Source organism: Aotus nancymaae, unplaced genomic scaffold (assembly GCF_030222135.1).
Source record: "Aotus nancymaae isolate 86718 unplaced genomic scaffold, 86718_ANA_hifiasm-v0.15.2.pri h1tg000025l, whole genome shotgun sequence".
Classification (NCBI taxonomy): Eukaryota; Metazoa; Chordata; class Mammalia; order Primates; family Aotidae; genus Aotus; species Aotus nancymaae.
In genome coordinates this window covers 14,040,572-14,056,279 of record NW_026988438.1, presented here as the reverse complement: position 1 = coordinate 14,056,279, position 15,708 = coordinate 14,040,572, and the positions used below count along the sequence as shown (strand labels likewise).

The following is a 15,708-nucleotide window of genomic DNA, read 5'->3' as shown; positions in this document are numbered from 1 at the left end:
AATTTTGGCAACACAGAAATATGACAGCAAAGAAGAAAAATAAAAATTATCTGTACACCCCTAACTCAGTTATACCTAATTTAATATCTTAAAGTAATTTTTCTTGTTTTTTTCTTTATTGACATGAATGTGCATTACAGTGATGTGTTCTGTTACTGAGACATCCAATTCTTAGATCTTACAGCTTCACTTAACAATATGTCATAAGTATTTTATTATATCATTCTTGAACAAGATAATTATGAATGGCTAGCTAATATTATATCATAACACTGTTCCAACAATTCAACCATTCTCTAATGGATGAGTGATTAAGTCATTTATCATTGTTATCTATCACAAGTAAAATGTGATGAATACCTTTGTACACCAAATGTGTTCTGAGTTTTTAAGGAAAGTGGAAGAAGTTTATAAAAGCCATTATGGAGAATGCAAAGGAACTCAATGTGAGTTAGTTCTCAGATTACTTATTTTTTTAATGGAGGCAAACAGTTTAAGCAACTGATTTTTAAGTTATCTTTCTACTATGAAATTTTATATTGACTCACTCCTTAGGAAAATATTATTCCATTTTTTCATTCTTTGTACTTTTGTCATTTATATATATAGACAAGAATTTTATAATTTTCCATACTGTAGATAATTTAGAACATGTTATGACTACTTAGCTCTTAATATCACTTTCAGAAATATATTCCCTTTGTACTGACTATTGGTCTATTCTCTATCTTAAATTTCATTTTAGAAGGAATGAAGCACAAAGGTAATTTTTTTTTTTTTTTTTTTTGAGATTGAGTCTCACTCTGTTGCCAGGCTGGAGTGCAGTGGCATGATCTCAGCTCACAGTGACCTCCGCCTCCCGGGTTCAAGCAATTCTCCCACCTCAGCCTCCCAAGTAGCTGGGACTACAGAAATGCACCACTCCACCCAGTTAATTTTTGTACTTTTAGTAGAGAAAGGGTTTCACCATGTTGGCCAAGATGGTCTCAATCTCTCAACCTCGTGTTCCGCCTGCCTTGGCCTCCCAAAGTGCTAGGATTACAGGTGTGAGCCATCGTGTCTGGCTCACAAAGGCAAATTTTTAAGCTAAAGAACATTAAATGTTAAAATAACTCATAACAAATATTAGACATACTGAAATTCAGTGTTAAGAACTGTCAGAGGTCTGAGATTTTACCCTGCCTACCTACCTACAACCTCACAAGCTTTATGGATGCTCACACAGACATGAGACATGAGATGCCTGGTTCAGAGACAAAGGACAGTTTATTACTCATAGCAATATCATCAGCCAGAATATCACCTTGGGTTCCTTAAGTCCCAATTTCCACAGGATGACAGAAAGAGGGACAGGTAATACCTGTACATGCAGGAGGTCACAATACAGGAAAGGAACTCTGAGTGTAGGGAACCTGAATTTTTTTGGGGGGGCAGAGTCTTGCTCTGTCACCCAGGCTGGAGTGCAGTGGTGCAATCTTGGCTCACTACAACCTCTGCCTGCTGGGTTCAAGTGATTCTTCTGCCTCAGCCTCCTGAGTAGCTCGGACTATAGGCACCCGCCACCACACCTAGCTGATTTTGTATTTTTAGTAAAGACAGGGTTTCACCATGTTGGCCAGGCTGGTCTCGAACTCCTGACCTTGTAATCTGCCCACCTCGGCCTCCCAAAATGCTGGGATTACAGGCATGAGCCATCACACCCAGCCAGAACCTGAATTTTTTATAGTGGACATTAGGAATGCTGTCCTTTTCAGGAGTGTCTAAGGCTGTTTGTTATGCAAACATCCTGTTAAGATAATTTGGAGTAAAGGCCATCCGAGCTTCTACACATATGATACAAAAAAATGCAAGAGATCTGTGGAGAATTATCTTTAATATGAGAATAAATGCTGTATTAGGAACTAATTAGAATACATCATATATTTTGACTATTTGGCAGATGCTCTTTTCTTCATGACCAACCTAAGATTTGTTCTTGCCTGGCATATCTACTTTCTTTTCACATTCCTCAGCCATAGAGGTAAATGTCTACATTTATAGTCTGCAAAGCAGCCTATACAACAGTTTATCAGTAGAGCTGTCTGCTTTTATCTGGAGAGGATAGCTGTCATGTCCATTTCTATAAGCACAGATCAGGGAAAACCAACTCTGCTCTTCCAGCAAGATTGTAAGTATGCATGAGACAGAGTAAGGGGCCCACTCTCTCCCTCTTGGGAATGAAATGGAAGAATACCCCAGAAACCCCCATATGCTCTCTACCATAATCTACAGCCACCGCACATGGCTGAAATACCACTGATTGCCAAAAGGGATATAAAAGGAGGTCTCACCCAAAAGGAAATTTTGTTCCCTAAGGGAAAAGTCTTCATAACATTGGCATGAATAAGTTATGAAAAGCCTTCACAACTGAAAAAGACATAATCATCATTCATGTATAACAGATTTGTTTATTCATTTCAGTTGATTAATTATCAGTATATGCTGATGGTGGGGGTAACAAGGCTGCTCTGATGAGAGAATTATTAAAGTACATGCTTAGAATATTTATCACTGAGCACATATTGTATAAACTTAGCATATTTATTATGTTCTTTCTATATGGGATCTTTCTTCTCCAACAGAGATTAAACAGTACTGCCCATGCTTGTAGGCAATTTTCCTTCCAGACATAATACTTAACTCTTTATAGAGAAATTGACCATTTTTATATATAATACCGATAGACCCTAATGTAAATAAGGGTGACTCTGTTGGTGGTTCTCATGTCTTTCCCAGCCTTAGGCAGAACTACTTTAAAATATAACACAAATCGTCATCTCTGGCCACAACAACTTTGATGTTTGCTTAACCAATTCCCAATAGTACAACTACTGTTTAAAGGAAAAGTGATAATTTGTATAAATTAATATTAAGCATTAAGTAAACATTAAAAGTGACAAATTAAATTTAAAATATTAAAATCAATATTCTCCAACATGATCTATATGTAGTGGTCTTCAAAGAAACTTTTTGTTTATAGTAAGAACTACCATTTATTGATTCCCTACTATATGTCAGACACTAAACTGGATGCTTTAGATATGCCTGCTTTCCATCTTTCTTTTTCTTTTTCTTTCTTTCCTTTCTTTCTTCTTTCTCTCTTTTCTTTCTTTCCTTCCTTCCTCCCTTCCTTCCTTCCCTCCCTCTTTCTTTCTTTCCTTCTTTCCTTCTTCCTTCCTTCCTTTCTTTCTTTCCTTCCTTCCTTTCTGTCTTTCTTTTTCTTTCTTCTTTCTTTCTTTTTCTTTCTTTCCTTTCTTCTTTCTCTTTCTCTCTTTTCTTTCTTTCCTTCCTTCCTCCCTTCCTTCCTTCCCTCCCTCTTTCTTTCTTTCCTTCTTTCCTCCTTCCTTCCTTCCTTCCCTCCCTTCTTTCTTTCTTTCTTTCTTTCTTTCTTTTTTTTCTTTCTTTCTTTCTCTCTTTCTTTCGACTTGGAGTCTTGCTCTGTCACCCAGGCTGGAGTGCAGTGGTGCAGTCTCAGCTCATTGCAACCTCCACCTCCCAGGTTCAAGCAATTCTCCTGCCTCAGCCTCCCGAGTAGCTGGGATTACAGGTGCCCACCACCACATCCAGCTAATTTTTGTATTTTTAGTAGAGACAGGGTTTCACCATGCTGACCAGGCTGATCTCAAACTCCTGACCTCGTGATCGACCCCCTTGACCTCCCAAAGTGATGGGATTACAGGCATGAGCAACCGCACCCAGCCTGCTTTCTTTTAAAAAAAATTTTTTATTTTTTGAGACACAGTAAAACTGTGTCAACCAGTCTGGAGTGCAGTGGTGTGATCCTGGCTCACCTCAAACTCTGCCTCTGGGTTCAATCAATTCTCGTGCCTCAGCCTCCTGAGTAGCTGGGATTACAGGTGCATACCACCACACACAGATAATTTTTAAATTTTTACTAGAGATGAGTTTTCACCATGTTGACCAAGCTGGTCTTGAACTCCCGACCTCAAGTGATCTGCCTGCCTTATAATCCCAAAGTGCTGGGATTACAGCTGTGAGTTACCATGCCCAGCCCAAATATGCTTTCTCATTTAATCTCTACAACATCATTGTGCTGATACTGTTATTACCTCCTCATTACAGCTTAAGAAAGTAAGGCATAAAGAGAATAGGTCAACTTGCCCAATATCACTTAGCTTATATGTGTCCAAGTTGGCATTCAGACTGCTTTCTTTCTGCTCTCTGAGTCGGAGCTCTCAGCTATTATGCTGGGATTCTCCCTGCAGGTTCTTAGGTAGGACCACTATAATAGCAGTCAGAAGACCTGGGTTATCATCCCAGCTCCAGTAATACTAGCTCCATGACATTTTAAAGCTCAGGTCCCAGTTTCCTCATATTCTCATCTCATCTACCCCCACGGCATCCATGTCTGACTCTCAAGTCTTTACCACTTTCCTTATCTCTATTCCTGGACTTCAGACTCATATTATTTATGTATTTGCTTTATGGACATTTAGACTTTGACGTGTCCACATTAGACATCATCCCAACCAGCTCCTCACATATTGATCTCTTTCTCAATGAATCGTGACACTAGCCACCTTGTTGCCTAAGGAGCATAGATTCCACCATCTATGTCTTCTCTCCACCTCCACCACTGTGCTAGTGCAAGCATGATTGCCTATCCTAAGAAATTCTGACAGTCTCTGAACTGTTCTCCTCACCTCCAGCCTTACATTCCTGCACACCATTTTCCATTCTTCACCCAAAGTGAACCCTTAAAACCAAACCTCATCAGGCCACTCTTCTGCTCAAAATCTTTCAATAATTCCCCATTGTCCTTCAGATATATTTCCAAGACCTTAACATTGCTCCCTGGCTCCTGTCTACCACTTCATCCTCATCTTTTGCTGTTTTCTTCCCTCGAGCCTCTACTTTACACAATCTGAACTCTTTCTGTTTCTTAAACAAACTCTTTCTCAATATCTTGCCTTGGCTTTTCTCAACTTTTTATCATTCCAACCTGGAGAACATCTTCCTTTCTAATGTCTAATGTCTACTCAGTCTTTGAGTTGGAAACCTCGTCTGTACATTCCCACGATGTGTTGGCTACTCTTGCCATGTGATCTCATCATACCGCTCCTTCCATTGCCTCATCGCAGCATTTCTCATTCCTTACTGTTACTGCTTGTCGCCAGTCACAGGTAGATTGTGAAGACTAAAGTCAGGAACCTTGGCCTTGATTGCTATTGGTCAGGAGCGCTTAGACTTTTTATAAATTTCATTTATTAAGTGGAAATTATAATTCCTGCCTTGCATACATCTCAGAGGTTTTAAAGATATTTAAGAAAACATTTTAAAGTCTATAAAACAATAAACAAATGTTAGTTACTTTATTATAAACTTAGCTCTACTCCTAAATTTAAGGCAGGAGAAATAAAACTGAATTTGAGTGACTAGGATCTAGTTGCATTCGAATCACTTTGGAATATTTTTCTGATTCTGTTAGGCCTGGGATAGGGCCAGGGAAGTTGTGCTATTGCAAAATTCTTCAGATGACTTGGAAGCACAGACAAGTTTGGAGAGTGGTGCCTTAGAATATTTTTCCTGATCTGAAAGGTTATGGTCCTCATGAATCAGTGTGGAGAAAAATATGGGCAATTTCCTTGGTCAGATTAACCCTACAGAGATAGATCCAGCATATGCTTCTAGAATAGAGTCTATTGAAGTCCAATAATAAAATGAAAATTGACCAATCCAGCAAGTAGGTCATATTTAACTTGTGAAAGTCAGAAACTAGTTACTAGGAAGCAAAGCTTTTGCAGAAAAGTAACTCATGACAGAGAAAAAGAGAACTAATCTCCTATAGCCTTAAGAATAGAAAGACCCTGACACAAGAGTCAAAGAGTGAAGGGGACTGGATTGTCCCAAAGGGAAAGGGGAATGGTGCAGAGAGTAAGGTAAAGGGACTGTAAAGTAACATTTCCTAAACTGTGTCCTATAGGACATTGTTTGAGGGAATGTTAAAAGGAGTGCCTAGAGAGTTACAATGTAAAAGAAGTATACATACCATATTCCTTTTGCACATTAATATATTATAGACTGAGACTTTTGCAATAGAGTTAAATCCTTTTAACATTGTTAAAATTCACATTTCCTAAACTTATTTACGAATGAATGAATTGTCTTACAACTGTTCTGCGAATAGAGCATTTTAAACTAAAAGTTAAGGGACTTACTTGTAGTGAAGAAGGAAATTGGGAATCAGCCCTATAAGAGCTTCCTTGAACCATCATCATCATCATTACAAAATATGATCTGCAAAGACTGTAGCCCTTATAAGCAAAATCTCTTACTTACCTAATTTTTTCATTTTCGGCACCTAATGTAGAGCTGGACACTAAATACATGTGGAACTGAATTGCCTTCTGTCACATTTGAATGAATAATGTAACAGTGAAGTCTTTGAAGAAGAATTTAATTATTTAGGCATATTTTCTTATTCATCAGATATTTCCTTAAGAACTTATGTATGCCATTCATATAATTGTCACTGGTTGGGGTTGAACTGTTAAAGTGTATAGCAAACTGTTAAGTGAAAATGCTATATAAAAATAAATAAAGTGGCCAGGTGTGGTAGCTCACACCTGTAATCCTAGCACTTTGGGATGCCAAGGAGGGTGAATCACCTGAGGTCAGGAGTTTGAGACCAGATTGACCAACATGGCGAAACCCCATCTCTAAAATACAAAAATTAGCCAATGTGGTGATGCTTTCCTGTAAAATCCCAGCTACTCAGGAGGTTGAAGCAGGAGAATCACTTGAACCTGGGAGGTGAAGGCTGCAGTGAGCCAAGATCGTACCACTGCACTCCAGCCTGGGTGACAGAGTGAGACTCCATCTCAAAAGATACAAATACATACATACATAAATACATAAAAAGTGTATAGCAAAGAGATCTCATAGCCTTGGAGATTTACTATACCCAATTATTTATTTTCTTCCTATGAAAGTATATGCTTACTTTCAAATATTAACCACCTGATATGCTACGAAAAAGCTGTAGGGTATCAGACACAATTCAGATTATTAATTAAAGAAAATGATATTTTAAAGTGCTTTGAAATATCCCTGACACATTTTATTATCAGTTGCCATTAATTCTTCTACTTCCTTCCATTAGCATCACCACTCCCCTCTTCCAAACTGTTATCATCTCTCACCTGCACGATTGCATTAGACTAGTGGTCCTTAATTCCTGGGCCTTGGATTGATACTGGTCCATGGCCTGTTGGGAACCAGGCCACACAGCAGGAGATGAGCATTACTGCCTGAACTCTGCCTCCTGAACTCTGTCAAATCAGCAGTGGCATTGAATTTTCATAGGAGCGCAAACCCTATTGTGAACTGCACATGTGAGGGATCTAGGTTAGGGGCTCCTTATGAGAATCTAATGCCTGATTATCTGAGGTGGAACAGTTTTATCCCAAAACCATCTCCCCCAACCCAACCCCCCCTGGCCCCAGTCCATGGAAGGATTGTCTTCCATGAAACCAGTCCCTGGTGCCAAAAGAGTTGGGGACCACTGCCTTAGACTCCAACCTGACCTCCACGCTAACTGGTTTCCATGCCTCCATTCTTAACTCAGTCTTATTCCATTCTCCATGCGGCTGCCAGGGTTGCCTTCCAAAACGTAAACTGGATCATGTCACTACACTGCTGAAAGCCCTCCAACGGGTTCCCTTTGGGCACTCCTCAATATAGCATATAGCACCCTAATTCTCCATTCTCATCTCCTGGCTGTCTCCCTTTTTTCCATGTGATCTATCACAAGAACATTCTTTCTGTTTCCTGAAAATGCCAATCTCTTTTCCACCATCAGGCCTTTTTATGAGTGTGTCCTCTAGCAGAAATGCAGGCCTTTAGGTCTGGGACCTGCTGCTGCTTTCAGATCATTCTGGTCTTGATATTTCCTGATTTCCCTCTCAAGAGTAGCATCTTTCCCTCTTTTGCTCCTACTCTCTGTCACTCTATTTTATTTTTTGCATGAGACATTTCACTATCAGAAACATCTTGCTCATTTAAAGCTTTCCTTGATTATGGCCAAGTGTGGTGGCTCACATCTGTAATAGGATCCTCGCTTTGGGAGGATCCTTTGAACCCAAGAGTTTGGAGACCAGCCTGGGCTACATAAAGACCCCATCTCTATTAAAAATAAAATGTAAGTGAATAAATAAATATTTGTTTGTTTATTATATCTCTTCCACTAAGCTCGAGGTTTTTCTTTCTGTTTACTAACAACTGGAACAGTGCCTGGCACGTAGTGAGCCTTTAATAATCATTTATTGAAGCAATAAAGGAAAAAATTAATTGTAATCTACAATGTTAAAGCAGCTGAGCACAGTGGCTCATGCTTGTAATCCCAGCACTACCTGCGGAGGCAGGTAGATTACTTGCACTCCGGAGTTTGAGACCAGCCTGGGCAATATGGTGAAACCCTGTCTCTACTAAAAATACGTAAATTTGCTGGGTGTGGTGGCGGGTACCTGTGGTCCCAGCCACTTGGTGGGGCTGAGGTGGAAGGATCATTTGAACCCAACAAGGCGGAGGTTGCAGTGAGCTGAGATGGTACCACTGCACTCCAGCCTGGGTAACAGGGGAGATTCTGTCTCAAAAAAAAAAAAAAAATGTTAAAGCAGCTAATTTCTTCCTCCCATTAGGAAAAAAAAAAAAATAACCAGAATTGGCATTCTAATTTCTTAAGACCTCAGAGAAGGCTAAAATAGGACAATCAGCTGTCAAAAGGTTTAATTCTAACATTTGTTGTTATATCTTCCTATAGCCCAATTATGCTTTTTTTTTTTGTCCTTTTAAAAAAGTGTGGTAAAATATACATAATCTAAAAGTTTCTATTTTGGCCATTTCAGTCGCATTAAATACATTCATGTGTTCACTTCAACAGCACATATACTAAAATTGGAACGATACAGAGAAGATTAGCATGGCCCCTGTGCAAGGATAATATGCAAATTCATGAAGCGTTCCATATGTTTAAAGAAAAAAAATACATTCACAGTGTTATGTAGCTATCACCACTATCCATTTCCAGAATTTTTTAATCAGCCCAAACAGAAACTCTGCATCCATTAAACAATAACTCCCTGTTCCTCCTACTCTCCAGCCTCTGCTAACTACCATTCTATTGTTTGCCTCTTTGAATTTGCCTATTCTAGGTCCTTATGTAGGTGAAGTCATATAATATTTTTCCTTTTATGTCTATCTTCTTATTTCACTCAGCATAATATTTTCAAGTTCATGCATGTTGTTGATGTATCAGAATTTCCTTCCTTTTTAAAGATGAATAATATTTTCCCAGAATTTTGGGAGGCCAAGGCAAGAGGATTGCTTGAGCCCAGGAGTTCAGGACCAGCTTGGGCAATATACTGAGATTCCTGCTCTAAAAATAGAAAGAAAGGAAAAAAAAAGAATAATAGCTCATATTATGGATATACTACATTTTGGTTATCAAGTCACCTGGTGATGAACACTAGGATTATTTCTACCACTTGGTTTTTGTGAATAACGTTGCTAAGAACATTGGTGTACAAGTATCTGAGTCCCTGCTCTCAATTCTTCTGGGTGTACATATACACCTGGGAGTGGTATTGCAGGATCATGTGGTAATTTTTTGTTTAAGTTTTTGAGGAACCAGCCCATCTATTCTTACTGCCTTCTCACATTTCTTCCAAAATAGTAGCCTTCTAATGCTACATAGAAAGAAAGCAGTGCTTTTGGGATCTAGTCTCATTTGAGAGTACCCCATGCCTTCCTGATTTCCTATCAGGGTGGCTCAATTTCCTGGTGCCTACCATTCTCAAATAAACTAAATCCCTTTATTTTCTTCTCTACTGAACCTCTAAAATATTTGAAAACATAATTGGATAACAAACATAGAAAGCAGCCCTGAACATTTAAACCAGCAGTATCCTCATGGGAAAATTGATCTCTTATTGATTAGGATGATTGATGATTTGTGGTTGGGTGTAGTTGGCTCAGCAGTCGCCATCAGACCCAAGCGGCACCGGACTCATAGTATCAAGTGCTACCACACCACTGGAACCTACGTACATATTAAATCAGCGGCTACTATTTGCTTTATTGCTTTTAAACCTAGAAATTCATTATGCTCCTAAAACTTGTCAGTGATTCTCAGACACATGAGGCTTGATGTAGCCACATGGAGCTATATGAAGCCCCATTGTTTATGGATCACTTTCTTTTCCATTTTCTCCCTCTTGTGACTTTTTCTATCGTTTTCTTCAGCATGAAAATGCATTCAAAAGATTATAAACAGCAGTTGGTAATCAGTGCATAACAGCTTTCTGTGTATAATACAATCATTAGGTGTACATTAGACATTTGGCATAATAGGCATACTGTCGCCAGAATAGAACTCTGTCAAAGTACCAATGCCTCCTGCCTTGAAAATGCACAGATCAATTTTGTATCCCCCTACGGATGAGGAAATGCATAACAGCTGCACAGAATTACTCTGTCATAAAGTTCAACTGATTTTGCTTATCAAATTCTGAATAAAGACAGTATACATGTAATGTATTAATATCACTTTCTATCACATGCCACTTAATATTCCCTAATCTCCTCCTTATTAAAGCTGTATTCTTGATTTTAAAGCTAAGTTTTAGTATGATTTTAAATCATATCCATAGCTGGTACTAGAGTATTAGTGAAAGATGATTTATGATGTTGAGTTTTGGCCATACCCCAGTTAAAACTAAAATGTATTACTTATATAAAATGTCCAGGAACTGTAAATCTATACAGACAAAAGTAAATTAGTGGTTGCCTATGGCTAGGGATGTGAACAAGGAGTGACTGCAAATGGGCGTGAAGGATCATTTGGGGGTGATGAAATGTTCTAAAATTGGATTTTGGTAATGATTGTATGACTAAATTTACTGAAAGTCATTGACTTGTATACTCAAAATGAGCTAATGTGATGCTATGTAAATTAAATCTCAGTAAAGCTATTTTTTTAAAAAATCAACTATATGTCAGTGAACATCATTCCATTTGTATCTTTGTGATCCTGGCTGTATAAGTGTATCCATAGAGTACCTTCTGAGATATGGAATGGTGGACTTATTCAAATTTTTAATACAAACCACCAAAAGATCCTTTAGTTTACCAATATAGACTTTTATCAACAGTGTCTGTTACTATACATTTTTCCCCATTGTTATCAATACTTGACAATATTCATCTTGTATGTTTTTGTTACTGTGGGAAAATGCTTGCTGTAGTTATTTTTTTATTACTGTACTGTTTAGTAATTAAAAAACACTTTTATTGTCTGTACTTCTCTGTGAATTACTTTATCCTTTATCCATTTTTTAAAAATGGGTTATTTTCTTGTTGAATTGTATATTCTTTATTCTGCATATTCATTTTCCCTATTGTGTATATTGCAAATGTAATTTTCCTATTCCAATGGTTGAAAACCTATAGCTCAGGAATCAAATCTAACCCACCATTTTTCTTTTTTTTTTTTAAGATGGAGTTTTGCTCTTGTTACCCAGGCTGGAGTGCAATTGCATGAACTCAGCTCACTGCAACCTCTGTCTCCAGGGTTCAAGCAATTCTCCTGCTTCAGCCTCCTCAGTAGCTGGGATTACAGGTGTCCGCCACGATGCCCAGATAATTTTTTGTATTTTTAGTAGAGACAGGGTTTTATCATGTTGGTCAGGCTGGTCTCGAACTCCTGACCTCAGGTAATCCACCCACCTTGGCTTCCCAAAGTGCTGGGATTACAGGTGCGAGTCACTGCATCTGGCACATTTTTTTTTTTTGTTTTTAACTTTTTCTTTTGAAATGGTTGTAGAGTTACATGAAGTTGCAAAGATAGTACAGAAAGGTGCCATGTACTCTTCACCCAGTTTCCCCTAGTGGTTACATTTTACATAATGAGACATTTCACTATCAGAAACATCTTGCTCATTTAAAGCTTTCCTTGATTATGGCCAAGTGTGGTGGCTCACATCTGTAATAGGATCCTCGCTTTGGGAGGATCCTTTGAACCCAAGAGTTTGAGACCAGCCTGGGCTACATAAAGACCCCATCTCTATTAAAAATAAAATGTAAGTGAATAAATAAATATTTATTTATTCAAATATTGTCAAAGCCAGGAAATTCATATGGGTACAATATATTTTTGTGTCTATGCTATTTTATCAATTGTGTAGATTCATGCATCCTCCACCTCAATTAAGATACAGAACTATTCCCTTATCACAAAAGCTCCCTGATGCTACCTCTTTATAGTCACAGCCATGCACTATATCCAACCATGCCTAACTCCTAACCACTCATTTGTTCTCCATTTCTATAATTTCATCATTTTGAGAATGTTACGTAAATGGAATCTAACAGCACATGACCTTTGAGATTGGCTTTTTTGACTCAACTTAATGTCCTTGAGGTTTGTCCAAGTTGTTGCCTATATCAAGAGTTAATTTCTTTTTATTGCTGAGTAGTAGTCTATTGTACGCCTTTTTACATGACCTATGAGCACATTGTTATTTTTACATTTTAAATGGTTGAAAAAAGTTAAAAGACTATTTTATAATGTGAAAATCATACGAAAATCAAATTTCAATGTTCATAAATAAAGTTTTGTTGCAATCTAGCCATGCCCATTTGCTTATGTATTCCAGTGCTGCTTTCATGTTACAACAGCAGAGCTAAGTAGTTGTGACAGTGACCGCTGTGGTAATGACAGTATGAAGGCAGAGCAATGGAGGGCCATTCTATGATTTTTTCTAGGCAGCCTTACCCACCTTGGCAGCCTCTCTGCTTGGTCTGCTGAACTTCTCCCCATAGTTCAGTGGATTTTCCACTTACTCAGAATATTATTATTATTATTTTGGTAAGTGAGAGCTCTTGAGCTTCTTACATTCTCTACCTTAAATAGGTTTTCTTCACAGCCTTGTTTTCTTTCTGTAAAGGAGATGAGCCAGGATCAGTAGCTCACACCTATAATCTCAACACTTTTGGAGGTTGAGACAGGAGGATCACTTGAGCTTAGGAGTTTCAGACCAGCCTGGGAAACACAGGGAGACATCATCTCTACAAAAAATTTAAAATTAGCCAGGCATAGTGGTACATGCCTCTAGTCTTAGCTACTTAGGAGGCTGAGGTGTGAAGACCATTTGAGCCCAGGAGGTTGAGGTTGGATTGAGCCAAAAAAAAAAAAAAAAAAAAAAGACAAAGAAGGAAGGAAGGAAGGAAGGGAAAAGGAAGCAAGCAGGCAAGAAAAAGAAGGAAAGAAAGAGAAAGAAAGAAGAAAGAAGGAAGGAGGGAAGGAGGGAGGGAGGGAAGGAGACACAGAAGAAAAAGAGAGAAGGAAAGAGAAAGAAAAAAAGAAAAACTACAGAACTTACTGTGGAAATGCACATACTGATTCCAGACTGGCAGGAATAGCTCAGACAAAAGTCAAAGCAACTACAGCACAGTATTACAGAGAGGCAGTGGAGTGTAGTAACGCCTGTGGGACTTAGAAAGGTTTTTCAAGCTATATGATTCTCAGTTTCTTAACTGCAAAATGGGAACATCATAACCACTTACATTCTGCAAGATCTAGGTCATTTTCTTTTCTTTCATATAAATGAATTTCTGCTGTTTGGCTGGGCATTTAGCTGCCCATGCTAAAACCTGTATTTCTCAGAAAGATTTGGTCATGCAAACAGGTTGTAAGCAGAAGTGATGATTGCAGTGGGAGAGACTGTGGGTGAGGGGAGTGCCATCTTGGGCCGTGTGGCTGAGAGCAACACCTCATGAAGGCTGAGCTGGGTCCCTGGAACAGGGCTATCATACTAGTCCTGGGCACCCCACTTCTGGACTCTTAGATGGTAAAGAGAGAAATGTATACCTTATTTAAGTCAGTATTTTGACTCCACTACATGAAGCTGGACCTTTCATTTAAACTACACAGCCTTTCAAGGTTGCTCTGAGAAGTGTTTAAGAAGAAAAAGTTAAAGCACATAGACAGAATAGACTTTGTGTAGCCTATTTTTCTCACTTCATTTCTCCTTTTTGTATTTACTACGGAGTAAAGCACAGAGCTAGACACAAAGAAAGCATTCAATAGTTATGATGAGCTGAATTTAGTATGCTGAGATAGGACAGATTCCAGTCTTCACAAAATTTCTTGGCAAAATATGTACTACGGTTTATATTTCTACATGAGGGAGGCTGACATTTATTCACATGCTTCTGTTAGAAGATCCCCACTGTTAAACAGCCTGAATTCTTTTAAGGGTCTGAAGTTGGCTTCTGTTGCCTTCTTAGAGCCCAGGAATTACATCCAGCCTACTGTGCCTACCGAGGTTCCATGTGGGTCTCAACAGGCACCAGAAGGCCGACTCAGTAGTCATTGTGGTCTCCCAGGCAGAACATGCTGTGGTTAACAGCAGTCCCGGCTACCATCCGTTAGAAATCATATGAGTCCTCCCAGGGGTCTGTCCTTCGAAGCATGACTCCAGTGACTACTCTCCTAGAATTTCCCACCTCTCTAAAAGGAAAATGACCCTATTACAGATTCCTGAAGAGCTGCCATATTTGGCGAGAGAGACACCATATTTGCTGAGACCCTCCATTCAGTGGCAAGGATTCTTTGTACCATGGGAAGGTTAGATTTTCTGGAAGACTGCAGCATATGAGCACATTACAGATAATAAACCCCATTCAATAGTTCCAACTTCAGGACTGGGGCTGCTACCTGATTTTTTAATCTTTGGAAATCAATCTGTTTCCACATTGTAATAATGCACCATTTAAATTCCCAAAGAATCAGTGGACTTGATCATTCTTATTCATCCCATTAGTTAGTGAGTATTCAAAATATGAGATTAAGTTATTTGTGTGTGTCAAGTTACATGGGAGAGAAATAAAACAAAGCAATTTTATGTGTTAATAAAAATAAAATCTGGCATATGTGTATAACTTCACAATTTAATCTTTAAGAAGTAGGATTACTGTCTTTCCCATCTGCTTGGCAGTGAGGTGTTGAAAAGAAAACAGCAAATATCTCATTGACAAAACTCGGTTGTAGAAAATGAATAATGAGAGATTTTATGCTAATACATAGTGTTTTTTTTTTTTCAAAAAAGAACATAGGCAAACAAAATTGTCCTAACAAATGTAGCTGATCCATTTTGACCACAAAGAAAGAATCATTTTGTTCTTATATTTCTGCCTTTTTATGGTGCCCTCAAAACCACATTTGTGTTTTTATTTGGAGAGGCTCCTAGCTAACTTCCAAAACCCTTTTTCTGGCTGGGGTCCATCCTTTGAAGGAAAATAGGCAGAGGGAAACCTTAGCTGACAGAAGCTGGTTTGGCACATCATTTCAACACTAAGCAGAAATTACGAATTTGGGAATGGGGAGAGGAGTGGGGAGTGTGGGAAGTGAGGCTCTTCAAAATAAGATAACTCAGCTTCAGTGGTTCCTGATGAGGGAAAGTTGGGAAATCATCTAGTTTCACAAAAATTGCTTCTGCATATTGAGGAAAGAATCAGATTCTATGTTATCATTTATTGAGTGATTATTTTGTGTCAGGGCATTACATTAAAATCTCTTGTATACATTTTCTTATTGAATTATCACAATCTTGTGGCATAGATCTCATTATCCCCATTTTATTTTATTTA

General features: G+C 38.5%; 2 non-coding genes across 2 annotated transcripts in view; one reads left to right on the top strand and one right to left on the bottom strand.

The window, feature by feature from the left end:
* Positions 1 to 15,708, bottom strand: part of LOC105716272 (uncharacterized) — a 283,931-nt gene that overhangs the window by 4,534 nt on the left and 263,689 nt on the right. The window lies entirely within an intron of this gene.
* Positions 8,926 to 9,032, top strand: LOC135276562 (U6 spliceosomal RNA). The gene has a single exon (XR_010344123.1). It is a non-coding gene; the product is annotated as a U6 spliceosomal RNA (small nuclear RNA).